Source organism: Eretmochelys imbricata, chromosome 2, assembly GCF_965152235.1.
Source record: "Eretmochelys imbricata isolate rEreImb1 chromosome 2, rEreImb1.hap1, whole genome shotgun sequence".
Classification (NCBI taxonomy): Eukaryota; Metazoa; Chordata; order Testudines; family Cheloniidae; genus Eretmochelys; species Eretmochelys imbricata.
The window spans coordinates 36,824,750-36,852,575 of NC_135573.1; the positions used below are offsets into that span (position 1 = coordinate 36,824,750).

A 27,826-nucleotide genomic window follows, 5' to 3' on the forward strand; every position below is an offset into this window, starting at 1 on the left:
TGTATGAAGGAGGATTGAGTCACTACTCAGCTTCTGGTAGAATGTGTACAAAGCTGGTCTGGCTGTCAGTGTATTCTCAGAGTGGTGTCAGCTGGGTATGTTTGTGTCATGGTCCCAACACCTGCTTCATTGGAAGGGGGTGCTAGGAGAAAGAAGAGCCAGGTATATTTGGTGGGGGGGTGAGTATACAAAGGGGAGCTTGTGAGGGAACTGTAGGGCTTTTTATACATCCATATAGACGCAACAAGGTGGGGACTGTAGTATGTTTTCAAGTGTGTATGCACATGTGTATGAGGTGATAGGGTTTGGAAGACTCATGTTCTCACACTTAGCACGATGCCATCCATATAAAATATAAGCTTGGAGTCAGAACAAATGTGTAACTGCAATAAGGGTGGATCCAAATTGTGGGTATCAGAGGAAAGCAAGACTAAATCTCTTTCAGTCCTTTTTGGTATATATCTTCTTGGTTGTGCAGGATGTTGCATAGTGACAGTACACAGGAGCAAAAGTACTGTTACTGCAATTCTCTGCTTGCTGCAATTCAGACCCTGTCTACAGCAGTCTCTGGTGGCTCAGCATAGCTTGTTTGGGTAGCCCCAGTGGAATACAGCTGCATTGTGTCAGTCGCTGTGGGAAGCGGCTGTATAACAATTACAAAATGGATTAGCTCTGGCTTTCCTTTCTCTGGGCCCCTACTCAGAACTCTGAGTTGTTCTTTTACACTCATGCTTATGTGTGAGTGAGCTGAAGTGTTGCCCCAATTCTTCTTCCTCCCCGAGTTTGTGAGGGTTGCCAGCTTTAGAGATAATGCACTTGCTTGCTGTTCTTCCCTTGGTGAATGTGAAAGACAACAGCATTTCAGCCTGAATAATGGTGGTGGAAGGGGAGGAGGGGTTTGTTCCAGTCTGGACTGGTCCAGTCTGGTTCTTTCCTTCCTGTCACCATGTGAACAATGCTGCTGCCGTTGCCGTCGCGGCTGCTTGCGACACTGCATCCCCCCACCCCATGTGTCTGACTGCAGTGAGTGCAAGAGTGGATGGCCCCCTCCCTGCTCTGCCTCAAATACACTGAACAGCAATTCTCCCCAAAGCAGCTCCAGCAGGCACGCTCTTCTGCCTGCCTTCTCTCTCTATTCCCTAGCCAGGTGGCAGACAGGCAGCACTGAATTCCAAGTCTGTGGGGAGGAGGGGATTGTGGCTGCTTCTGAGGCTAGGATAGGGTTTGGTAGTAACATAGTAATGTAAATATTTCTCTCGGGGGGAGGGGTGGGGGAAATCCTTCTGTGTTAGAGAAACTGAGCTACAGTGAGCTGTACCTCTGGCTGCCCCAGCCTATGCTGTAAAATTGAAAGGGGACTGTGTACCTTGTCTAGTTTTGAGTCTCAAGTATTTTCCTTAGTGGGCTTGATGCTGATGTGAATATTCTGTGTAATAAATTGTACCATTCTTACCATAGAGGGGAATTAGGAGTCTCACCTTCGTGGTGGTGGTGGTGGGGAATTAGGGACATTTAGTCACATAAACACTTAATGAAAATAATGTAATGAGCTAATTTACATAAACCATAAGCTTCAGTTTAAAAGTAATTATAGATTTAGTGCTGGTGAAAGGGGTCAGATGGATACTCTGGCAACAGAAGCCATTGTGATCTGCAGGGCGGCAGGGAAGGCAAGCTTCCCACACATACTGTCCTACCCGCATGCCTCGACAGTGATCTTGAAGGGAGCTAGGGACCATATTGGGATAGTTCAGTTTCCATGACCCATGCACTTCATGCTGCCTCTAAGTGTGCCAACCAGTGTAAACCTGTGAGTCATGCGATTCTGGATTGTAGGCGTTTGGGCCCTGGATACTTTAGTTTAGTGCCTTGAGTTTTTCCTGTTTTGTAAAATGGTATGGACAATGAATGATTTTATAAGTGTTGTAAGGCAAAGTACAGCTACTAGGCATTTAGTTTAAAAAAAAATCCTCATCTGAAAACTTCTCTTGGTAAAGAACAATTTTTATTTCCACCTTTGAGACTTTCAGTCAAAATAGGGAAAAATCAAGCATTTCAGTCTGGACATGAGGCAATTCCTTTAAAATCTGTGCTGCCAGATGAATTAGGGACATGTGGCAACCCTGTGTGAAATGTTAGCATGTAGTACTTTACATTTTAGCACTGTCCTGTTTTGATCTGGAAACTGAACGTTTTCATTAGTTAAATTCTTTACCTCTTAGAATAAAATTCTTTCCTCAGACGTTCTTGTCAACTGCTGGAAATGACCCACCTTGATTATCACTACAAAAGGTCCGTCCGTCCCCCGTGTCGTGCCTCCCCCCCCCCCCCCCCCCCGCTGGTAATAGCTGACCTTAAGTGATTACTCTCCTTACAGTGTGTATGGTAACACCCATTGTTTCATGTTCTCTATGTATATAATTCTCCCCACTGTATTTTCCACTGAATGCATCTGATGAAGTGAGCTATAGCTCACGAAAGTTTATGCTCAAATAAATTGGTTAGTCTCTAAGGTGCCACAAGTACTCCTTTTCTTTTTTCAAAAGTCAGACTTCATTAATGCTGTTCTATCCTTTATGGATATTTGAGAGTTAAATATTCATGCATGAGACGTGAATTATACTTTCTATACATTAGTAGAGATCACTAATAAGGGGAGAGTGTGGGGGGAAATCCTGAGTTTAGGACTTAAAATGCTAAGTGTGTTTAAGTAAAATTCCAGTGCATTCCTCTAAAACACAACACAACGAAGTTATCACTAGGGAAAATTGTCAATTTTTATTCCAACTCCAAGGAAACTTGCTCGCGCGCGCTCTCTCTCTCTCCTTGCGGCATGTGGCAAAATTTATTTTGACTGTAGTGCAGATCATATTTGCTTGTAGTGTGGCCTTTTATGTACTCTAGTAAAGGTAATCTTTTCTGCTTGCAACACCTGTTTTTAAGAGACTTATCTTGCTGTAAAAGTGCTCTCAGTTTGAAAGCCGCATACAGATGTTCATTTTTTGAACAGCATCCAAAAATAGTGTAGATATTTAAACATTTTGCTTTTGTGATATTAACACTTGATTTTAAAACATATTTCTTATGCCAATATGTTATTGGCTTAGCTTTAATTTAAAGAATTCCAGTGGAAAAATTAAAGTTAACTGAACATGAAAAGTAACTTCGTCAGCTAGAAGTAAAGAATCCCAATTCATTTTTAACAAGTGTAGTTCAGTTTTAATAGTCATAACTGTATTAGTAAATGTTCTATAGTTTTGTATTGTAAAAATGACATTTTATTAATGAGATTCCACTACAGCACTGCTATTATGCCTTTGTTGGGATGGAAAGAAAGAGGATACGTTTGGAGCGCAAATTATGGAATGTGAACTAGCATAATTCTCCTGTGTTTGCTCACTTATCCTTGCCAATACATACATAAGCAACTGCTATGGCTGAAAAGATAAAGATGTGATAAAGGATCTGTAACAGACTAGTTTAGATTTTTAAGTTTAATGTAGATTTACTTTTATTAAATATTGGTGGTAGTCTGTTTTTTATACCATGGATTATCACACACTTTTTAATCTCAGCATGTCCCAGGTTTCAAGATGACCAGTTTGCTTACACTGGTTATTTCAATTATTTTAAAATGTGACAGACACGGAGTTTGTACCTGTGAAGAATTCAGTTTGTGTAAGCAGGGTTGGTTTAAACTCCACTGTGACCTATTATGGTACTTTTTGAACTCAGGTGTATAAACCTCATATTTTAACACCTAAGGGGCTGTCTACATAGGGACAGCTAAGAAAATTAGAGGTGTGAATTTGAAGTGTATTAGAAAAACTGCATTAAATTCCTGTGTGGACGCTGTTACTCAGAATGGAAGTGGCCTTAGTTTGGTTTATTTCAGTTCACTTTGGAACTAAACAGGATTAAATTAACTTCCAGAGTGAATTGAAATAAACCAAATTAAGGCCACTTTAATTCAGAATGAATGTTTTCATGTAGTGATTTAATGCAATTTAACTATGCCACTTTGAATTCACACCTTTAATTAATTTGAATTAATTTTCTTTGCTGTCCCTCTATAGACAAGACTTTAGTTTGACTTTTGCATCTGTATTTAATAGCTTGGCCCTTAAGGGCCCATTAAACTGCCAGTTTCTTGATGCACAGACTCTGGCCTCCCCATAGCTCAAGGCCCCTGACTTTTCCCCTAGAATACATTCCCAACCACTCTCTGTTAAGGGGGTGGGTGGGGAGGAAGTAGGAGCACTGTAGGAGGTCCTAGAAGATATGTACCCACTTGGGGGTGGGGGCTAATTAGAGCTGGGTAGGAATTGGGGAAATATGTTTTTGACTCTGAGGGGACTCGTGGTGCATGTAGCATCTTGACTTGGATTAATTAAATGTGGTCCTTGAGAGAGGGACTGCAGGCCCATGAACTATGGGAAGTTCTTCAAAGAGGATCTGTTCTAACAAACCTGTAGTTCATCATTGGTGGGCCATCAGAACAGTGGTGCTCTTTGCACCACTTCTGACTCTGTTAATCCCCTCAAAGATGACAATTAAATTCCATGTGTACCACCTGATGACAATTAGTCCCATACCCCCTGATGTCACTCCATACTCAAGCTTAATTCTCCTGTGTACTTCCCACTGTCTCCCTCACCCGCGGATTGTTATATTTTGTCCTTGTATCCACTGCCTGTAGTCCCATTTTCAATCGTTGCACATAGCTTTGACCTCCTGTGCTCCTATATAGGCACCTGTTAACCCCCACCCGCTGTCCTGAATTTTCATAGTTGCTACCTGAGACAATAAGGGGAGGAGGTTCTAGGAGGGCATAAATATCAAGAGGCCATAAGGTGGATAACATCTATTGATAGTTAAACATGTCACTGATGACAGTTTGTCTTGCTTATGCTCATTTGTGTGTGCACTCACCTTTGAAAAACAGGCTTTGTAAGTTGTAAATTACTATAAAAGGAGACAGCAGTCCATATTAAAAGTGCAGTTAAGAACAGAAGTTGCATATTTGAAGGTAAAGTGGTGTTTACTCCTAAGTTTTATAAATTTTATTTATCTATGTATTTTTCCTACAGGGCAAACTCTCTGATCAGGTTTACAACTATCCAGAAGGCCTAGGAGAAGTGCTTTATAGAGAACAGTTCGACTTCAACGCCGAGCCACCTTGGGAACCTAGCTGATGATAGTAGGGTTCCATCTCCTAACTTGTCCATGTAAGTCTTTTTTTTTTTTTTTATGGCTACGCAAGCAAGGAAACAACTTAAAGAAATGTGTAGGACACATCTATTCTCTTTTATAGATCCAGACATCTTGATAAATATTTATTTACTTTGTTACAAGAGTTCTTAATAGGTGGGGAAATGTGTGGAATCTTGGGCTACAAATCAGGAATGCACTTAAATTTGTGCTGAAGTCTCTCCCTATTCAGGAAGGGTGCTTAAGCATGTGTTTAAGTCCCATTGAAGTCAGATGTTGAAATGCTTTCCTGAATCACAGCTACAGGCTACAGAAATTTTTGAAATAAAATGCTATATTTATTTCTAATCTGTTTGACAATTGTAGTTCCATTATGCTAAGTTGAAGATCATGGCTATTTAGACTATTGAATCATGTTTGGCACAGCACTATATGTTTTTAATGTTTTATATCTAAATAGTTAAATCTGCTCTTGTAAACAGTCAGTATGAATACTGCTCTAGAAGGGTGAGCCTCCCCAAAAGCCTGTCTGCATTATTTGCTAATTACCTTGCTACTTCCACAAATAGTTATAGTTCAATTAGAGTAGAATCTTGAATTCTGTGCTGGACTGACATTATGTACAAATTATAAACAGACTTAAAATTACAGTGGCAGGCTACGAAAGAAAGCAACGACTTTGCTCTCTGATAACGAATATCCATACCAGATCTTCCAATACCATAACACTTGCACTTCTGATGACTTAAGTGTATTAGTGACTAAATGTTCAGGTATTAGTTATTGTAATTTTCTTAAAGTTGAAAAACCTAATTTCTTGGAAATCCAGAACTCATGCCAGTCATTTTTGAATCAATTTATTGTTGATTTTTTTTTCAATGGCCTCTTTTAACTTGCAAGATCTTGCTCTGTATTTTGCACTTGCGTAGTCTCCTTTTGTATAATATTGTAAAACAATTGCTTAAGATGGCTATCATAAGTCTTACTGTTTAAGTGTAACCCTAAAAGTTAAGATGGCTTGATATTCTATACATGGTACCTTTTTTCTCAGTTTGGCTCAAAGTAATATGCTGTGTCGGTTTATTTGCTAATTGCTGTATAATTCTTACTTTAAAACTTCGGGGTGAGATTTCCAGGAACACTCATGTGCTTTTGAAATGACCCTTCAGAGTTAAATGAGATGCCAAAGTGACTGGTATTTATAAGGTATCTAATACAGATGGAATCCTATATTAGAAAACACTTTGGTGGGAGAGGTTGGGGAACAACTTGGCTGATCATGACTTGTAGCTTCGTTTTGTTGGGGTTATTTTTCTTCAAGCTTATGAGAAAATAGTTTTGAATTAATCTAAATATGCTTGCTTTTATGCTTACCTTCTGAGAGAATGTTTCTCAAATTGAAAACTGCCTGAAAATCTCTTGCTTGCTGTTTTGCAAATAACACCTATGATTACTGTAATAGATGTTTCTTTTTCAGGTGTTTTTTTTTCCTTTTTCCCACTTTGAGTTTCACTGCACTTTTTACATGGTCAGTTCTACTTGACAGATGGGTCTTTCACAGAAATAGGGGATAAAGGAAATACATTTAAAATGATAGGAAAATGTCACTGCAGAATCAGAAGAATTGTCAGAGGCGGGTGTAGTGTACAATCGAAAACAATTTTAAATTCGTTTTGAAAACTGGCTAGATACAAATCTCTAAGTTGATTAGTTACAAAAGCTACTAGACAAAATGTTCTAATGTTAAAGCCTCCTAATTCATTTTTTTTTCCTGGTGAATTAGCAGACATGCCATAGGAAATAGTGAAAATTGGTTTATCGTAGAGCTGGATATATTGTTTGTAACGATGTCTTAAGACATTCTGGTTTTCTGTTTTGTGGTAGGAACTGTTACTCCTCAAATAGTGTGATATGAGTTTAAGGAGATTAAATCTTAATTTTCTAGTGATGTATAAAGCCACAGCACACACTGTTAATCAGCCAATATACGCACATATTGGGTGTGCTGAAGCACAGCAGTCCCTCAAACACAGCCAAGATGTGCTTAAATTAGCTGATTAATGTGCACCTAGGGAGTTTGTTCCACTTATAAAATGGTTTGAGGAAAAAGTCAATTAAGCATTTAAGCATAATTATTAATCTGTTTCATACAGACACTCATAAAAATCTGCTTATGTCTGAGGATGTGTTTATATTCCCATTAAATCTGCTTCCCTCCCATTTTTCTTCCTTCTCTTCCAGCTGATGGTGGCAAAGGAGGAACTGCTTGAGCTGTTTTCCTTTGATCTACTATGAAACTACTATGATCCCATTCTCTTGCTTAGCTCTGCCTTGCTCTTTCAAGCCCTGCTCCTGCTGATCAGCATATCTGGGCTTGCAAATGTGGTTTGATCTACTTTAGAAAATCTGCTTTGTTTGCTGCCAGATCCCACTGAATGGAGAGATGAAGGGAAGTAGTAGGCAGTGGGGAAGCCATTTAACTTTTAGCCAGACCCATCTCTGTCAGGTGAAAGAAGTAGTGGTTCAGAGCTGTCTGAATTTTACAGCTCTTGCCTTCTCTAATCCCATCATCCACTTTTTTATAAGATAATTTAAAATTAAAGATTATTCAGATGAAAATTTAAGATTTAAATTGAATAATTTTTAAAAGTGCTTGGCTATTACAGCAATCTTGTTGAAGAAACTTTGTAGTCCTGATGTGAATTCATTGGGAGAAAATTACATGTTTGAAGTCGCTTCTCCCACTCAGACTGCAGCTTTCATCCAAGCCATTTTTGTAATCTTTTAAAAAAAGCAACCTTAGAATTGCATTTTTAACCCTAGACTAAAGGCTTTCAATGGATACTACTTAGGCTAAATAACACATGTTGTAGTAATGCGTAATAACTGAGTGCACTTGGTTAAATTTAAAAGGTCTATCTCATGTACATATATATCTCATGTACCCATTACTGTAGTATCCAAGCACCTCACAATCTTCAGTAAATTTAGTGGCCAAAGAACTATGGGAGAAACTTGGGCAAAACATAAACAATTGATTTATCCTAAGCTTTGCATATTTGAAAGTCTTGGATTCTTCAGTTACTGTTCAGAAGTCCCTGTGCAGATATTGACTTTAAATCCTGATTATAGTTTTGCCTAGTGAGCCGAGCTGAAGCCGCTTAACGAGTTTATTCCTTTAAGTTCTTGCGGTCAACTTTTTTCTCATATAATGATGCCTAATGGATGTATTCACTTATGATTTATTAGGTGAGTATAAGTTTTACTATATGTACGGTCCATAAGAACTGATCAGTAGTAACATTATTTTCGGCTCCACTCCTCACATATCTAGTTGTAGAGCTACAGTTCAACTGCAAAACCAGAAAACGAGCTGAGCTAAACATAAACACATCAGCTCAGTGTTCCCACTGATTAGACTACTGACGAAAGGGCAGTCAGGGAGCAACTTTGTCAGTAGATGTTGTAAGGAGGGGTGGATCACAGACTTTCATAACTTTCCATAAACCAGTGGGACCAGTGGTTTCTATTAAGCTCTGATTTTTGATATTGGTGATATCCCAGAGTGGTGTATTCCTATAGACCAGAAGTGACCATCATGATTATCTAACCTGACCTGCACATCACAGGCCACAGAACCTCACCCATCCACTCCAGTTTGTCACATCTTGATTTAAAGACGTCAAGTTACAGAAAATCCACTATTTAATCTAGTTCAAACCAGCAAGTGACCTGTGCCCCATGCTGCAGAGGAAGGAAACCCCTCCACCCCCATCAGACACATACCCAACCCCCAGGTCTCTGCTAGTCTGACTAGGGATATGGGGGATTCCTTCCTGTCCCTGAATATGGTGATCATAAGATCCTGAGCATGTGTGTGAGACCCCCCAGCCAGATACCTAGGAAAGAATTCTCTTGTAATTCAGAGCCGTTGCCATCTAATGTCCCATCTCCGGCCAGTGGAGATATTTGCTACTAGCAGTCTTGGATGGGCCAAGTGCCATTGTGGGGCAGCTTCATCTTACCATTCCCTTCATAAACTTAGCAAGCTTAGTATTGAAATAAGTTAGGTTTTTTGCCCCCACTGCTCCTCTTGGAAAGCTGTTCTGGAACTGCAGTCCTCTGCTCATTGGAAATCTTGGTCTAATTTCAATCCTAAACTTGTTGATGGCCAATTTATATCTATCTGTTCTTGTGTCAACATTGGGCCTTAACTTAAATAACTCTTCTCCCTTGCTGATGTTTATCCCTCTGATGTATTTATAGAAAGCAATCATATCTCATCTCAGCCTTCATTTTGTTAAGGAGCATAGCTTGTTTAGCCTAAGTCTCCTATTATGAAGTAGATTCTTCATTCCCGTGGTCATCCTAGTAGTCCTTTTCTGTATCTGTTCCAGTTTGAATTAATCTTTCTTAAACATGGGAGACCAGATTTGCACACAGTATTTCAGATTAGGTCTCATCAGTGCCTTGTATAAGAACACTTTCCTGACTCCTCTGGAAATACCTCTCCTAATGCATCCTAGGAGCATATTAGTTTTTTTCACAGCTACATCACACTGGTGGCTCATAGTCATCCTGTGACTGACCGATACTGTGATTCTCCTCGTCCTCCTGTCTCTTCTGACTGATATGTACCCATCTTATAGCAAAAATTCTTGTTGTTAGCCATAAGTGCATGACTCTGCACTATTAAATATCACCCCTTTTCTATTACTCCAGTTTTCAAGATTATCCAAATCATCCTGTATGATATTCCAGTTTTCCTCTATGTTGGCAATACCTCCCAACTGTGGCATCCGCAAATTTTATTCGCGCACTCCCACTATTTGTTGCAAGGACATTAATTAAAATGTTATAGGATTAGTCCCAAAACAGTTCCTTGAGGAACTCCACTAGTAACCTCCCTCCAGCTTGACATTTCACTTTTCCGCATGATCCATTGTAGTCTCCCATTTAACCAGTTCCCTAGCCACCTTTTGATTCTTGTGTTAATCTGTCTTCTTCAATATAACTAATTTCCCAGGTGGAACTGTATCTAATCCTTTACTGAAATCTAGATAGATTAGATCTACTGCATTTCCTTTGTCTAGAAAATCTTATTTTAAAGAGAGAATTTTGTCTGGCATGATTTACCTTTTTAAACCATGTTGTATTTCATCCCAATTACTATTTGTTTCTGTCTTTAATTACTCTTTCAAAAATGTTCTAAGACCTTACGGGCCTATTACTTTAACTCCAATTGTATGCAGTTTCCCAGATCACTTTTTTCCCTTTCTTAAATGTAGGCATTGTATTTGCAGTTCTTCCAGTCATAGGGTACAAGTTTATGGATTCATTAAAAATCCTTGCTATTAGGCTTGCAATTTCATGTGCCACTTCTTCTAATAGCATTGGATGGAGATTATCTGGCCTGCCCAATTTTGTCCCATTAAACTGTTTCAGTTTGGCTTCTATCTGTGGTAATTTCTACATCTGTATCCTCATTCCCATTAACCACTCTGCCACTGTCCCCAGGTGCCTCATTATTATTCTTAAAAACAGAAGCAAAATATTTAAGTGGTTGACCATACCTACATTACTTTTGATCTCCACCCCATCCCTCAGTGCTTACTGGTCCTACTTTTTTCATTGTTTTCTTTATATGGCTAAAATAACCTTTTACTACTGGTTTTAATACTTTTTGCAAAGTCCAACTTTGCTTGACTTTTGGCAGTTCTCACTTTTTTCTCTACACTTTCTGACCTCCAAGAGGTAGCTTTCCTTGCTGATCCATCCCTTTTTCCATTCTGTAGGCTTTTTGCTTTCTCAGTAATCTGGTGCTTGTTCATCCAGTTTGGTCTGCAACCCTGCCTTATGAATTTTTCCCCTTGCTTGGGATGCAGGCTCCAGATACTATCTTCAACTTTGCTTAAGTAATTCGAAAGCTCTTCCACATTCAAATCCTTGATTTCTTCAGTTCAGTCCACTTCCCTAACTAATTGCCTTCATTGTTTTTTTTTTTGTCAAGGGCCCTAGTTGCACACCTGTTTATCCTTCCTTTTTGTTTAAACTGAATTAACTCATGAATCACTCAAACCAAGGTTGTCCTCTACAACCATCTCTTCTATGAGGTCCTTGCTGCTTACTAAATTTAAAATGGCATCACCTTTTCTTAGTTCAGTGACTATTTGGTAGAAAAAAAATGTCCACTATCACATCCAGGAATATTGGTGAAAAATACTAGGTCTCTGTCCATATCCAGATCAGATCCTGGAGTCTGTAGCAAACCTCAAGTGTTAGCGGAGTCGTCTTTCTTCCCCAAAGTGACTTGGACCTGAACAGATTGTTTTGTTTTTTATCTGTTCCATCACTTATGTATAATCCACCTCATCATTAATCCATGCCACGCCATCACCTTTACTTTTTTCTGTCTTTCCTTAACTGTACATATACTTCATACCTGTAATCCAGTCACGACTATTATTCCACCATGGTTTCCATTATCCATATAATAACTTCCTCATCAGTAGTTCTAGCTCCTCCATTTTGTTACCCAGGCTCCTTGCATTGGTGTACAGATATGTTAATTGTTTGTTTTTGGCATAACCCAGATTTCTAACCTGATTTAGTAGTAGTTTTACTGCCAGTATCGCCTACCTGCCTGTTACTGTCATTGGTACTGGCACTATCTTTTTATTTTGTTGTCCATTCTCCTATCCTCTGTTTCTTTCTCAATTGCTGTGTTTTTTACTTGATTTTCCTCACTCAGTATTTTAATCAGGTGTAGTGATTACATGACCATCTCCAATTATCTCTTCTGAATTCCTGGTTTAAAGCTCGGTTGTCAACCTCCATCCCAGAAGTCTATTTCCTGCCCTGCTCCGGTGGAGTGCTTCCCATGCGAACAGTCTTCTGTCCATGAATGCCTCTGTGGTTGAAGACCCAAAATCCCTCCTTTTAGCACCATTGCCTGAGCCACTGTTGATCTTCATAACCTTGTCTCTCCCTTTCTGACCTCCTTTAGCAACATGTAGAATCCCAATGACTATCACCTGAGCCTTTGTTTCTTTAAGCATTTTCCCCAGCCTGGCATAGTCTCCTTTGATGTGTCCCAACAAGAATCTTGCTCTATCTGTCCTTCCCATGTGAAGGACAATCAGTGGATTCTTTCCTGCTCCCACTAGCACCTCCTTCAGCCTCAGTCCACATCGCATATCTTAGCCCTTGGCAGAGAGCACACCCTTCTAGTCTCCAGATCCGCTCTGGTGACTGGAGTGTCTGTTCTTAGTAGGGAATCCCCAAACAGATCTGCCTCTTACTGGTGTTGGTGTGGTTCTCTGGACTTCCTCCATTTCTTTCCGGCTGCAAGTTGTCTTGTCCTCTGTTCTCACTTGCAATCTTCTGAGTAATCATCTGGTCTCCTGGGACGCTGAACTCTGTATCTCATTGTCTCTTCCCTACTTCTTGTAGGACTTGCTCTGCTATTCTTCCTTGCTCTCTAATCTTCTGTTACTGCCTGCCTCTCCCCTTCATTTTCCAACTCTGCAAACCTTTTCTCAGCTCTGTTTCTCCTTTGCTAGCCAGTCCCTTCCTCTTCCTTGTAGTGCTGTGCTTCCACTGGCCACCCTTCTCATCCAGCAGTCTATCCTCACAGTTCTCTGATCCAGTATGCATCTGCAAGTCTTCAGCCTCATCTCTCCTTCCTCCACTATCTGCTCAAATTCCCATAGAACCTCAACCATAGTTTCTATCTGCAGCTCCAAACCTTGGATCTTCTCTTCCATCAGATCAGTCAGGTGCTACTTCATACATACAAAGCATCTTTCAGGTATTCTCTCTGCAGCTTCCACATCCATTCATCTTTAAATCACTACCTCTGCTGCTTCTGTAGCTGTCACAGCCTTCCCTCCTAAGCTCCTATCAAGAAGAAGGAAAAAATAATCCATACACCCTCCCTCAAACTCATGTTTTCAGGTCTGTTTGCTGCCTCCTGTGACACGACTCCTGTAGCAAGATGACCTGGCAAACTTGAGGGAAGCTGAAAGGATTTTAAGTTCTTTAAAACTGAAATACCTTGTGCCTAAATGTTTACCTTTCTCTGTAAGAGGAAATCTAGCACCACCAGTCTTCATGTGGGAAAGGGTTTATTTTTGAGTTTGTCTTCTCTTCTCCCTTTCTGAACTTCCTTCATCCTCAAAAGAAACCAAGAATTATTTTCCTCTAACACTTTTTTCTTTTTAACATTTTCACAAAGTTTAGCTGCTTAATTCCCTCCAGCCTCTGCAGAGGTAACTTTTTCACTCTTTTCTCTTTGTAATTATGCTTGGAGGTGCTGTACATAGGACCTTCTCCCCCTTCACCTGCTGTAATGGCTGCTACCTGTTTAGAGGCAAAGCCCAATTTTTGTCTCAGATTCTTAATTAGTGATTCACGACGACTATGATTTGCAGGTGCTCTGCCCTGCTTCAAGGTTAATTTCTTTACCATACCTTGGAGCACATGATTCTCTCTTTCAATTTTCTCAGAGGCTTTAGCTTGGTCTGCCAGGAATCTTTCTCTTTGCATTCCTGGAGTGCCTCTTTTACTATTTTCAGCTGACTTTGGGTATTTGTAGCCAGCACCTTCCAATTGTCTGCTCCCTTTTCCGTTTGTGCCTTTTCCTCTTTACATGAAGACAAGCGGAGGTAAGAATCCTTACATGCTTCCCACAACAGCCAAATTGCTGCTGCATCTCTTTTGGCAGCACTAGAAGGTTTGTATATGAGGATATACTGAGCCAATCTATCCTCTAGGTCCGAAATAGTGCAGACATCAGCTAGGGCTTGTTTAGTCCAAGGACTGTGCCCAAATTTTTGAAGGATTTGTTTAAAAGGTAATTTTTTAAACAAAAGGTGAGGTTGGAGTTCCTTCTCACTCCATTCCTCCCTCTGGTACTGGCTTACCCAGTTTTCTTTTAAACGTCTTAACACAGGTATTTCAATCTTTGTCACTCCTGGTATTACTTAGTGAGTAACACAGCCTAGATTCTGAAATCGTAACTTATCAGATTTCCTCGTCATACCTGGCACAGGTCATCAAGTGACACAGCCTAGATTCTCTGATCCTGCTGCTCCTTGTTCCAGCGAGCAGCACTGCCTGGCCCTTAGGCCTTCTTGTTGCCCCTGATACTTCAGTGAACAATAGGAATTGGATTCTGTAATCTTAGCTTAATTTATACACTTTCCCCTGCTACCTTCCTGGAGGCCAGCAGGTCTGGTTAACCTAATAAAAATGCCTAGCTCAGTAGGGCTGGCGCTGTGCACACCAATATTTACAACAACTGAGGTTTTTTACCAATATTCCCCCTTTCGTAATTCTCCTCCAAAATGTTATACCAATAAAATAAAAACCAGCAGGATCTTATTAAAGGGGAAAAGGCAAAATACCACATTTATTGTGAATACAGAAAGAATCCTAGTAAGCAGTTATAGCTATAACATTCCATTCAATCTCATATTTATTCACATTCTCTCACACACACACATTCTGCCAGGTTATCATAGTTACCAGCCTGAGTTGCTCATGTTTGCCCACTGGCCAGGTAGCCTGGACATGAGGGAACAGGGCCTTGTCAGATGCACATCTGATGCTCCTGGAAGTTGGTTTGCAGAATCAGACCCCAAAGTTCTCACTTTCTAGAGTCCATTTTATAGGAATTTCTTCCTATGCCAGGCTATGGGAATTGCTTCATCATGCTGTTGCTGAATCAATCAGCAGATGGCACATTCCTGACAGCTCCATGCTGCCAGATGTTATCTTGTTCTTTGGTTCTCCCATTCTTGAGGCTGTTGGGTAGATTCCAGTCTGCCCTCCGGGGGTCCTCTGGTTGTTTCCACTTGACGCCTTCTTCAGCCAATGGACACTAGATTGTTAGGCTGGCACCTCAGGCTGATCATTCAGTTCAGCTGATCATTCAATTATTATCCACACCAAGCATACATCCTCTATCTCTATTTTAATCACAATTGTTAACAAAGCGAGATGAATACAACAAAAGGGCGGAGAGTCTCTGGGTGCTATTTCTGTTAGAGTATTGCTTTGAGTCTCTCTCTGTGTGAGTAGTTACAAAGAATTGCTTTGAGAACAGACTGTCTTAGAATGTACTAACGCAATTAGCAGCTTGCAAGTTTCACACAGAGGGAGAGAAACAGTACCAAAAACCAAGAGACCTCTTAATTAGTAATACCCTGGAATTTAAACTATGGGGAATCAAACTCATTTGTGATTTTAATACAGAACTTCTTTAATATGATCCAATATGGGTGCCCGATCCCCTTTGCCAAGCTGCTTTCTCTTGGTATCCTCCTTCCTCCCCCACAAACCTTCCCCTCTCAAGATGTTGGCACCCTTGGGGGTAAGACACACATTGAAAGGTAAGTATGTTTGTTGTAGTGGCAGACTGAGAGAAAATGTAGATTGGTTCACAGAGTCATCATACACTCTGAGATTTCATTAAATAAATTACCCAAACCGGTCTGCAGAGGCTGTATAGAGACTTGAAGGCTCTATAAGGCATTTGGCTTTAGAACAATTCTTGCAGAATTCTATAAATTTTGTATCTGTGCGGCTGATTTGTAAGTGCCGTAAGAACTGAAGCCAAAAATAGTACTCGTGAACATGCCAAAGTAAAGCAGATTTCTTGGGACTGCATATCGAGCTAATGTGGTGTTCCCCCCCCTTCTCTTGTACCAGTTTGGGAGTGGGAAGGTGGTGCTGTCTTGGCAATTAGCAGTTCTACATCCATTCAGAGTTTGCCCTATTGCCTTTTTGAATAAGATCCTCTGAGTAACCTCCTCCAACCGAGGACAGTCTGCATGTGCAATTACTAATCTGTCCCCTACCCACCTGAAAGCCTATAGCCTCTCATACCCATCTTACAGCCCTGCAGCCACCCCAATACCAGCTTTTGCACAGAAGGCCCTTTCTATGTAGCAATAACTTGGAAAAGTCAAAGGGCACTTCCGAGGGGGAAGAGAAGGGAATGCCATTTCCAGATTGTGGGGAAAGAAACATTTTTAGAGGTGGAGATTAGGTGTGCAATAATTACTTGTGATTTTTTGCTTTAGATTTAGAGAGAGCTCCCACCAGAGTGCCCTGAAGGCAGAGGGGTGGCTTCTGGAGGATTGTCCAAAGATCAAAATGGAGCATATAGTCCTGCAATGGGATATGATATAGAGACGAACAGCTGCTAGAGTCCTTTTTCTTAGAGAGGTCAAATATTGCACCCTAACCTTCCAGTGGTCCTGCAAAATACAGAACACCTTACTGGACCTACCCTTTCATTTACAGGACATTTGCACACTTTTCTTCCATATCAAGTGAATTAGCTACAGGAGTGTTTGAGCACACCTTAGGTTGGCTGTGCCTCAAGTCTATTCATCTTAAGTTTGTACTATAGTCTTGGTTAATTGTTTTTGGTTTCATTAAAGAAGCAATGTCGGAGTGATGGCTTTGTTAATTTAGTACCTTCATTTTGGTACAGCTTGGCTGAAAAATCTTAGTGAGGTACAGCACAGTCCATAAATGGCATAATATTCCTCCCTGTCACCTCTTAATAAAATGAAACACTCCTTGGTTTGTTTCTTGGTTACAGTGACTTATTACCCCTAACAGCTTCTGGCCTTGAAGTAGGAGCATAGTGCATGCCTCACCTTGTTTCCTTGTCCACTTGGGGCATGTTCAGCAGCACCCTTTCTGCCTGGTTCAAAAGTCTCTCCACAGCCTGCTCCCACCCATCCTCCAGGCTCTCCTTTGTTCTTACAGATGTACAAAATATAGCAGGTGCTTATGATGAGGCACTTAATGATAAACTTCCAGCCTCTTCATAAGACACCACCCACCTATCTTTCCTTCCAGACTCACACTCCATTGGCATTCTGTACCTACTCCTGCCAAAATCAAACTGCTCCTTTTTCTTAGCCAAGTGTACAGCAAAAGGCTTTGAGCCACAGAAGTAGAGGATAAGCTTGGTCTCCCGGAATGACAGGAGGAGTCATAACTCCGTGAATGTCTGTAGTGGTTGTGGAGCAAATATTACATTGCCTATTCCTGCAAGGAGGCCTGAATTTCTAAATATCCTGGCATTATGGACCTCCAACCCACTGCACATGAATATTGATGAATCTTCCATGGTGACCAACCATGTCTTGCAGCAGCATGGAGAAATGCCTCTTCCTGTTAATAGTCTTTGTTTCAGTGTGGGGGGGCAAAAAATAGGCAGGTGGATCCCATTTATAGCCCATATGCAATTCAGGAGCTCCATCCATGAAAAGTCATCAAACTCCTGTGCCTTGCCAAGATTCATTACATAGCACAGCAGCACCCTCACAGCATTGGAAACCTGATCAGAATAGCCCCAACAGTTGATCTGCCAACATCAAACTGGTTAACTACTGACCTGTTAGCAATCAGGGGTGGTGAGCTTCCAGAAGGTGATGGCCACATGCTTCTTCACAGTGAGGGGAGCTCTTAATATTGGTGTTCTGCTGCTCTCGCAGCTCTGAAGCAAGCTCTGCACAGATCTTTAGGAAAGTGGCCTTTCTCACTGTGAAGTTCTGCAGCCACTGCTGGTCATCTGAGTTCTGCACCAATATTTCATCCCACCAAGTGAGAGTTGGCTGAAACTAGAAGCAGCACTCCACCAAATAAAGCTGCTCTGTATAAATGCTGTGCAGAAGTAACTGCTTGATTTAGTCATCGTCCTCCTCTTTTAGCTGTATTTCCGCTTCATCCAAAGCTCTATGAATCTGCAGAGCTGAATCCATCTGTCTGCACAACTCCAAGTGCATGTGTTTCATCCTGTTTATATTAATGACTGTCATAGTACAGGGGTTCATCTGTTCTGCCTGACAGATTGGAAAATGGCACTGGCAAAATTAATGGATGCTGGGTAGGAGTCATGAGTCTGTTAGTTCAAACCCCAGTTCCAGAATTCTTGTAATTTTCAGTAGGCATCACACACTGCACTGCAAGAAAAATCAGAGCAGAGTGGTGGAACATTGTGCCATGAGAGATCTGCCCAGAATACTTACAAGTTAATATGGACAAGTGCAGAGAGAACTGTGTGGATGCAATGATTAACAATAGAGATGCCTTAAACCAGTGTAACAAAGCAGTGTAGATGCTTTGGTTCAGTAATTAAATTGCTGCACTTTACATGGTGATCTAGTTTATTTATGCAGACCTGGCCTAAGTGGAGTGTGACTCCCCATGTTCCCATGGCCTTGTTAATGGGGAAATTCAGTTAACTGAAGTACCAAAATCTTTTTTTGTATACGGAAGATGCACAGAATGGCAGAGTAGTGGTGGTTTGGAGTATCTTAAACAGGGATTTTTATATATAATATATTTCAATGTTTGGAGTTTCTTGTATAATCTTGTAGTCTGGGTTTTACTATGTAAAACCAGGGTCTAATGGCACTTCCTGACTCAACAGAATAGCTCCTCAGATATATTCAGTCATATATGCTGGCTTTAGTGATAATACTTTTGCTGGTTTTTACTTGTTAGCTCTGCAGAATTAACACAGCTAGTGATGTAAGATGAATTCTCTTCCTCTTTGTGCATCAACAGACTTGTTTGCTAAATTTCCAATCTGTTACCTCTGTAATTCCACTGAAGCCAATGGAGTTGAAAGTTGTTACTGAGAACCTAGCTTAACCTGCAAAGCCCCTGATACTGACTACAGCGCATCAGAAAAATTACAGCAGAATGCTTTTGTGACAAAAAATGTCCTGTTTGCCAAACTGAAATTTTCTGTGGGAAGTTTCAACTTTTCTGAAAAGTTTCAGGGTTTTCTGTCAGGAAAATCAAAATGACGGTTCCCTGGCTTTAGGCCTCAAAGGCTTTTGTCAATTTAAATTTCTGTGAGTGAAATTGATAAAAGGTTTCCAGAACAGGTGCCAAGGCTGAGCACCCTGACTTGGTCTCTCAGACTCCCCCCTCTCTCACAGCTGTGGCAGAGACTGACCTTTGCCTCTCTAGCCCTGGAGCTAGAGGGGAGGCTCTGTGCCCCGGCTCTCTGCATCTTTGGCAGCCTGGCTGTAAGCGCTTTGCAATTTCATTTGTTAGGAAGCTGAAAAATTCCAGTTTGGTTCTCCCCAAATGGATTCTTTTTCTTGAAACATCTTCCTGTGAATTTTTTTTGCATTTTTGACCATTTCGTTGTGGTTCAAGATGATCTGACACCCCCCCCCCCAAAAAAAAACCCAAACAAACAAAACCCACCAAAACCCACAAACAGACAAAAAACCAACCCCATGGGCTTGGTGGGGGGGGGGGTTTGGTGGGAAGTGATTTCTATTTTCTAGCTAGCTTTCAGGCGATATATATCAAAGAAGGAAACCCCCTTAACTTGTTTCAGAGCATAGGCTGCGTATCCAGTGCTGTCAGTTTAAATAAATAACAAATGTCTTAGTTTACAGTTTTTATGGACACTCAGATACAATAAACAGATATTTGGTTTGAATTGCTTTTCAAAGTAAAACTGAATTTTAACTTTTTTTGGCTTTCAGATATTTGTATTTTAACAGCAGTATTTAAGTATTTTACATTAAGATAAATTTTTAATGTATCAATAATTGAAAGTTTTTAATCTAGGGATCCACTCTCTTACATCCCCAGGCTCTTCATCATTTAACACCTACATCAAAGGTAGCAATTACATGGCTGTGGCTGTCTTTTTTTATAGTGCTCAGTTGATGGTAGTTGGGTCTGCCTTAAACGATATTGTCTGAAGAGTTTCAGAGTAACAGCCGTGTTAGTCTGTATTCGCAAAAAGAAAAGGAGTACTTGTGGCACCTTAGAGACTAACCAATTTATTTGAGCATAAGCTTTCGTGAGCTACAGCTCACTTCACGAAAGCTTATGCTCAAATAAATTGGTTAGTTTCTAAGGTGCCACAAGTACTCCTTTTCTTATTGTCTGAAGAGTGACACTTGTGGGGTAAAGAGGGTATTGTTACTGCCAACACATTACATTTATGTGACTTTTATGGTAATTCAACATTCCAAGCAAAACTTTCACTTCATAGGTTGGAATGGTGGTTTCTGCCCAAGTTGTTCAGAGTGAGGTGCAGAAAAAGATTAAAATTAAGAGCTGAACCCCTGTTTCCTCCTTCTGTTTGTCATTTTTGCCATCCTTCCTCCCTCCCAGCTATCTTGTCATCTTTGATTCCATCTAATTGTGTTGGCGGGGGGGAGGAGAAGGGAATTTGAAGAAATCTCTCCACTGAGCTTAGTTTGTACTACTAAACAGCGCCACCACCTTGATTAAATTTAAAAATCCCAGCCTGTATTGTCAAAGTATGAAGCAGTTAGCCTAACTCTGCTCTCCCAATGGTTGACTTCAGTGAGAGCAGAGTTGGACCAAGACTGAGAGCTTTAGAAAACACACATGAACAATAACTCTTGACAAAATCTCTGAGCTTTTTTCCCTAAAAGCTAATTAAGGGATAAATCCTAAAATGAAGAGCCAGCTTGAGTGTTGGACAGATCTGTTCTTCCGAGGCTACTGAAACCCAATAGTTGAAGCTGTGTTCTTGCTAACAGTCATCCACAGAAGGATCAGTGCAGCAGAGAATCCACTCGACTGTCTGCTGTGTAGGAGCTGCTGCAAAGCCAGATGCAAAATAAGTAGTGAGCAGCTCCTGGAAACTTGCCCCTTTTCCAAACAAATCTACATCTGTTCTGCTGCCTGGGGAGCCTCTGCACCTGTGAAGGAGGAGAGATGGATTTGCTGTTCAGTGATTTAATTTTTTCTTTAAATACACTTTAAATGCCTATTGTATATAAAATGTTAACTGTTCATTCCTCCAAGTCCCTTTATTTTTTGCCTCCTGACTTTACAGTAATTGGTTGATACACTATAACCTTCAGCATATCAGATGTTCTTAATTGAAAGAAAAAAATACATAGTGTCTTATAAAACCTGGCCTGCATTTCTTTTTTAAACTAGCCCATTTTGTAGTATTAGACAGCTAATTTAGAAAAACTATGGGTAATTTGAGCAATTAATGTACTAACCTGAGAATGAATAAAAGCCCTCTTTCTCCTATTTGTGCTCAACTTCATCAGTTGTTTAAACATGCAGCTTCTTTTTCAAGTAGTGTCCCTGTGGGTGCTCCATTATAGGTATATCTGCACCTCTTATGGGAGATTTTAGGTTACAGTGTCAGTTCAGCCCCCACATGCGCTCTCCCTCCCTCATGGTCTGCCTCAAGGTTACCTAGCACTGCCTCGATGACCCCCGCGGCCCCCCCCTTCCTTCTTGACTGTCTTTGGCCTCAGTGAACAGTTATCCCTTTCTTATCTGTGTTAGCATAAGTAGTAGTTGATTTTGTTCTTAATAGTTAGTGTTTCCTTTTTTATTCCCTTGGGATTTAAAAAAAAAAAAAGGGGGGGGGGGAAGGAAAAAGAACTTTAGTTTGTTTCCCTGCCCTGTCTGGGACTATTTCTCTCTCTACCCACCCTCCCTTTGGGTATTTAGAAGACCCTCTCTAAGTTCTTCCACTTTAAAAGGAAGGTGCGGGGAGACAACTTTCTTCTGCATTCCTCGATGTGAGAGTAGGATCGTTTCCCCTCTCCTATCCTTGGCTGCAAGAGGTGCCTCTCCTGCAAGGAGTTGATTCCTGTAACGGACACTCTCACTGTGTCTGGTGACTGGGAGAGTCCTATATCTCTCAGAAGTGCTCCCTCTGCCCTCAGCTAAAGTTGTGGTCTTGCAAGAACCAGGTGCTGAAGTTAGAACTCTTCCTTATGGAGAAGGCACTTCACCCTCCAGAGGGCTCTGGTGCTGACCACGGATCATCTCTGGAGCTTTCAACTTCAGAGGCGGTAGAATTGTGGGGGGGGGGGAAAACAGCAGATTCCCCCCAAAAGGTTTGTGGAAAAAAGGGCTGCAAATCTGTAAACTGAGTTGGCCAGCCAGCAGGGTTCCCCAGTGTGATCAACCACCCCGGTACCAGTGGCTCCAAAGCACAGTATCCAAAAACATCAGGGTGCCTCTGCTGTGAGCTCTGCCACACCACCTAGAGTCTCTGAGGCAGCGTTACCCCCCTCTAAGGACAAAAAAAAAATAAAAAATACCATACTGCCTCTAAAGGAGCAGCACTGAGAAAACCTTTGGTCTAGGGAGCGCTATGCACCTTCCAAACAATTGGTACTGACAACATACTGTGGACACTCCTCTGTGGTACTGAGTGAGCCAACGGTACCACAAGAGTTCCGGTACCCTAGAGACCTGACAGTTGGGGAGGAACAACAATCCCCATTACTTGTTACTAGTCTCTGGTACTGAGCACATCCCACTGCCTGGAATCTCCCTCAGCACTGGGCTGTGTACCACCATTACCACAGTCAGCACCATCCTTACCCAGTAAGGAGTCAGACAGTGACCAGGAGGATATAATTTCCCTGGCTTCCCATCACAATTCAAGGATCCTCTTCAATTTAATTGAGCTGACCTGTGTTCTTGGTTTGGGCCCCCTTGGGCCCTCCCACCACCTATGCCCTTTCCCCAACCCATGGCCGTATTGGGATCCTTAAGCGATGTACAGATCCCATACTCTGCAGGTGACTAGTGTCTCAGAGAGAGTCTGCCAGATGGTCTCCTACAGTGTCACTGTCCAGAACCCCTGAACCAGAGGAGGAGGAACCTTTTGAGGAACAGGAAGAAGGGCTCGAAGGGGAAGCTACTTCTCCTAGTCCTCAACAGATGAGGCTGTGATGTGCCTCCCCCCCATCATTAGCTCATGATTTCATGAACTTCCACAGACCTTACTAAGAGGGTGGCGGATGAGCTGCAGATTCCTCTACAGTAGGTGCCAGATACACATCACAAGCTGGTAGATATTCAGCACACCACCTCCTCATCCAAAATTGCCCTCCCAATTAATGAAGCAATTCTAGTTCCTGCCAAAGTCATCTGGTGGACACTAATCTCCATTGCATTAACCTACAAGAGCTGACAAAAATACTACATCCCTCCCAAAGAGGCAGAGTTTCTGTTTCAGCATCCATAACCCAGCTCCATCATAGTGGCTGCGGTTAACGCACGAGGCAAGCAACAGCATACCAAGTAGACCCCATACAGTGAGGATCAGAAAAAGCTAGATCTCTTTGGGAGGAAGGCATATTCATTGGCAACATGGCAGTTTAGAGTCGCAAACTACTGAGCTATCATGGCTAAATGTTATCGTATTAATTATGGGAAACTCAGTGTTTCTGACAGGTTTCAGAGTAGCAGCCGTGTTAGTCTGTATTCGCAGAAAGAAAAGGAGTACTAGTGGCACCTAACAAATTTATTTGAGCATAAGCTTTCGTGAGCGGTAAATAAATTTGTTAGTCTTTGTTAGTACTCCTTTTCTTTCAGTGTTTCTGGACATTTTACCAGACACACACAAGGAGCAGGCTCAGGACATTGTCAGAGATGGTCAGTTAGTAGCCAGAACAGCACTACAGATGGCGCCGGATGCAGCTGATTCAGTGGCCCACTTGGTCTCCATGGCAGTGAGACCCACCCGCTCCAACCTGGGATCGTAACCTAGTTCTCAGAGCTTTGACCAGACCTCCGTTTGAGCCCATGGCAACTTGCTCTCTCAACACCTGTACATGAAGACTGCATTTCTAATGGCCATCACCACCTCAGCTAGGTGCATAGAAAAAATAGCAGCCCTAATAGCACACTTACCACACATGGTCTTTTTTTTAAAAGACAAAGTAACTTTAAGTCCGCATCCCAAGTTTCTCCCTAAAGTTGCCTTGACTTTCCATATGAATCAACAGATCTGTCTTCCTGTTTTTTCCCTAAAACCACATTATGACAACTAGGAGGCCATTCTGAATATGCTAGATTTTAGAAGAGCACTAGCATTCTACTTTGACAGAATTAAGGACTTCAGGACGTCCTTTAAACTCTTCTTTTCGCTTGCGGAAAGATCCAAAGGCTCTGCAATACCATAAGAGCGGCCATACTGGGTCAGACCAAATGTTCATCTCGCCCGGGATCCTCTCTTCTGACAGTGGCCAATGCCAGGTGCCCCAGAGGGAATGAACAGAATAGGTAATCATCAAGTGATCCGTCCCCTGTTACCCATTCCCAGCTTCTGGGAACAGAGGCTAAGGACACTATCCCTGCCCATCCTGGCTAATAGCCATTGATGGACCTATCCTCCATGAACATATCTAGTTCTTTTTTGAACACTTTTCAGAGTAACAGCCGTGTTAGTCTGTATTCGCAAAAAGAAAAGGAGTACTTGTGGCACCTTAGAGACTAACCAATTTATTTGAGCATGAGCTTTTGTGAGCTACAGCTCACTTCAGCCGATGAAGTGAGCTGTAGCTCACGAAAGCTCATGCTCAAATAAATTGGTTAGTCTCTAAGGTGCCACAAGTACTCCTTTTCTTTTTTTGAACACTGTTATAGTCTTGGCCTGCACAACATCCTCTGGCAAGGAGTTCCACAGGTTGACTGTGAGTTGTATGAAAAAATACTTCCTTTTGTTTGTTTTAAACCTGCTGCCTATTAATTTCATTTGGTAACCCTTAGTTCTTGTGTTATGAGTAAATAACACTTCCTTATTTACTTCTCTACAGCAGTCATGATTTTATAGACTTCAATCATATTCCCCCCCCCCTTAGTTGTCTGTTTTCCAAGCTGAAAACAGTCTTAATCTCTTCTCCAGTCTTAATTTCCCAGTCTTAATCTCTCCTCCATATGGAAGCTGTTCCATACCCCTAATAATTTTTGTTGCCATTTTCTGAACCTTTTCCAATTCCAGTATACCTTTTTTAAGATGGGGGCGACCACATCTGCACGCAGTATTCAAGATATGGGCATACCATAGGAATCATGGACCTGGAAGGGACCTCGAGAGGTCGTCTACACCCTACACTCAAGGCGGGACTAAGTATTGTCTAGACCATCCCTGACAAGTGTTTGTCCAGCCTGCTCTTAAAATACCCAATGATGGAGATTCCACCACCTCCCTAGGCAATTTATTCTAGTGCTTAACCGCTCTGATAGTTAAGACGTTTTTCCTAATGTCCAACCTAAACTGCCCTTGCTGCAATTTAAGCCCATTGCTTCTTGTCCTATCCTCCGAGGTTAAGAACAACAGTTTTTCTCCCTCCACCTTATAACAACCTTTTATGTACTTGAAAACTGTTATCATGTCCCCCCTCAGTCTTCTCTTCTCCAGGCGAAACAAACCCAATTTTTTCAGTCTTCCCTCATAGGTCATGTTTTCTAGACCTTTAATCATTTTTCTTGCTCTTCTCTGGACTTTCTCCAATTTGTCCACATCTTTCCTGAAATGTGGTGCCCAGAAGTGGACACAGTGCTCCAGTCGAGGCCTAATCAGAGTGGAGTAGAGCGGAAGAATTACTTCTTGTGTTTTGTTTACAATACTCCTGCTAATATATCCCAGAATGACGTTTGGTTTTTTTGCAACAGCGTTACACTGTTGACTCATATTTAGCTTGTGATCCACTATGACCCCCAGATCCCTTTCCGCAGTATTCCTTCCTAGGCAGTCATTTCCCATTTTGTATGTGTGCAACTGATTGTTCCTTCCTAAGTGGAGTACTTTTGCATATGTCCTTATTGAATTTCATCCAAATTACTTCAGACCATTTCTCCAGTTTGTCCAGATCATTTTGAATTTTAATCCTATTCTCCAAAGCACTTGCAACCCCTCCCAGCTTGTTATCAGCCACAAGCTTCATAAGTATACTCTCTATGCCATTATCTAAATCACTGATGAAGGTATTGAACAGAACCAGACCCAGAACCAATCCCTGCGGGACCCCACTTGGTATGCCCTTCCAGCATGACTGTGAACCACTGATAACTACTCTCTGGGAACGATTTTCCAACCAGTTATGCACCCACCTTATAGTAGATCCATCTAGGTTGTATTTCTCTAGTTTGTTTATGAGAAGATCGTGCGAGACAGTATCAAAAGCCTTACTAAAGTCAAGATATACCACCTCTGCCGCTTCCCCCGTATCCACAAGGCTTGTTACCCTGTCAAAGAGAGCTATCAGATTGGTTTGACACAATTTGTTCTTGACAAATCCATGCTGACTGTTACGTATCACCTTATTATCTTCTAGGTGTTTGCAAATTGATTGCTTAATTATTTGCTCCATTATCTTTCCGGGTACAGAAGTTAAGCTGACTGGTCTGTAATTCCCCGGGTTGTCCTTATTTCCCCTTTTTATAGATGGGCACTATATTTGCCCTTTTCCAGTCTTCTGGAATGTCATCCGTCTTCCATGGTTTTTCAAAGATAATTGCTAATGGCTCAGATATCTTCTCAATCAGCTCCTTGGGTATTCTAGGATTTATGTCATCAGGCCCTGGTGATTTGAAGACCTCTAACTTGTCTAAGTAATTTTTGACTTGTTCTTTCCCTATTTTAGACTCTGATCCTACCTTATTTTCACTGGCATTCACTATTTTAGACTTCCAGTCGCTACCAACCATCTTGGATTTGTATAGAGGCAATATGATATTTTCTGTCTTATCTATCCCTTTCTTAATGATTCCCAACATTCTGTTCTCTTTTTTGACTGGCGCTGTACATTGAGTGGATGTTTTCAGAGAACTATTCACAATGACTCCGAGCTCTCTCTCTTGAGTGGTAATGTTATAGAGACAAAACTGCACAGGATCGTTTCAGGGGATAAGACAAGATGTCACGTTTATTATAATAACACAGTTTGAGTTATGATCAATAACTAATATCTAATACCTATGTACACACACACACATATCAAATGTTCTGCAGCTGCTAGATAGTTACCAGTCCTGAATGTAGCTTGAGTTTGTGGCTTGGGTTTGTAGCTTGTGGCGGCTAACTGGCCAGGAAAGCCGGGCACAAGGAAGGGCTGGGTCTCTGTTGGGCATGCACCGATGCCCTTCCATTTTGGCAGCAGAATGTTACCCTCCAAAGTCTTCCATCTCACCCATCCTTTTTGTAGGCTTCAGTTTGAATCCAGAGGCTGTAGGTCTTGCTGTGTCAGGCTGCCTCTGGGTTCAGTGTGATTGATCACCCGTCAGTTGTAGACATGACTTTCAGCCTGGGACCTGGCTTTGATGTTTCTTCAGTTGTACTTTTGTTCTTTTCTTTTTAGGGTGGACTCTTCTTGCTTTGCCAGGGCTGTTGTCTAGATTTTCAGCCGTTGGTGTTTACACTTTATTTCATCAGGACAGTCTGGGGCTGGAGGTTGATTCCCTCATCCATCCATACCTCATTCACACATCTAAACTAATAAGATTACAGCAGGGTTTTGCAAAAATGAAGTGAGCATTTTAAAATGGAGTTTGAGTTACAGTATGGACAAGTGTAAGGAATGACAAACAGTGAGCAGAAGTTACAATGTTGAAACAGTGCAAGTTTCATTGGATTGAAAATGAAACTCAATTAGTTATTGGGGTACCTGGTTTATGAATGAATGTTTCATTCATAAAACTTTGCTTATGAAGTTATATTAATAAAGTGAACAATTAAAAACTATTTCATTGATCAGTTCTACAGTAACAGCTAATTTAGATCCCATCATTTTATGTGTATAGTTTCTAATGTGCATAT

The 27,826-nt window shown here is 41.3% G+C and overlaps 1 protein-coding gene across 2 annotated transcripts in view; it reads left to right on the top strand.

Moving 5' to 3' along the window:
* Positions 1–27,826, top strand: part of AZIN1 (antizyme inhibitor 1) — a 59,601-nt gene that overhangs the window by 2,304 nt on the left and 29,471 nt on the right. For both annotated transcript variants that reach the window (XM_077809895.1, XM_077809897.1), the window contains exon 2: positions 5,091–5,228. The gene's annotated coding sequence lies outside the window, so the exon portion shown is untranslated. The remainder of the gene's footprint in view (positions 1–5,090; positions 5,229–27,826) is intronic.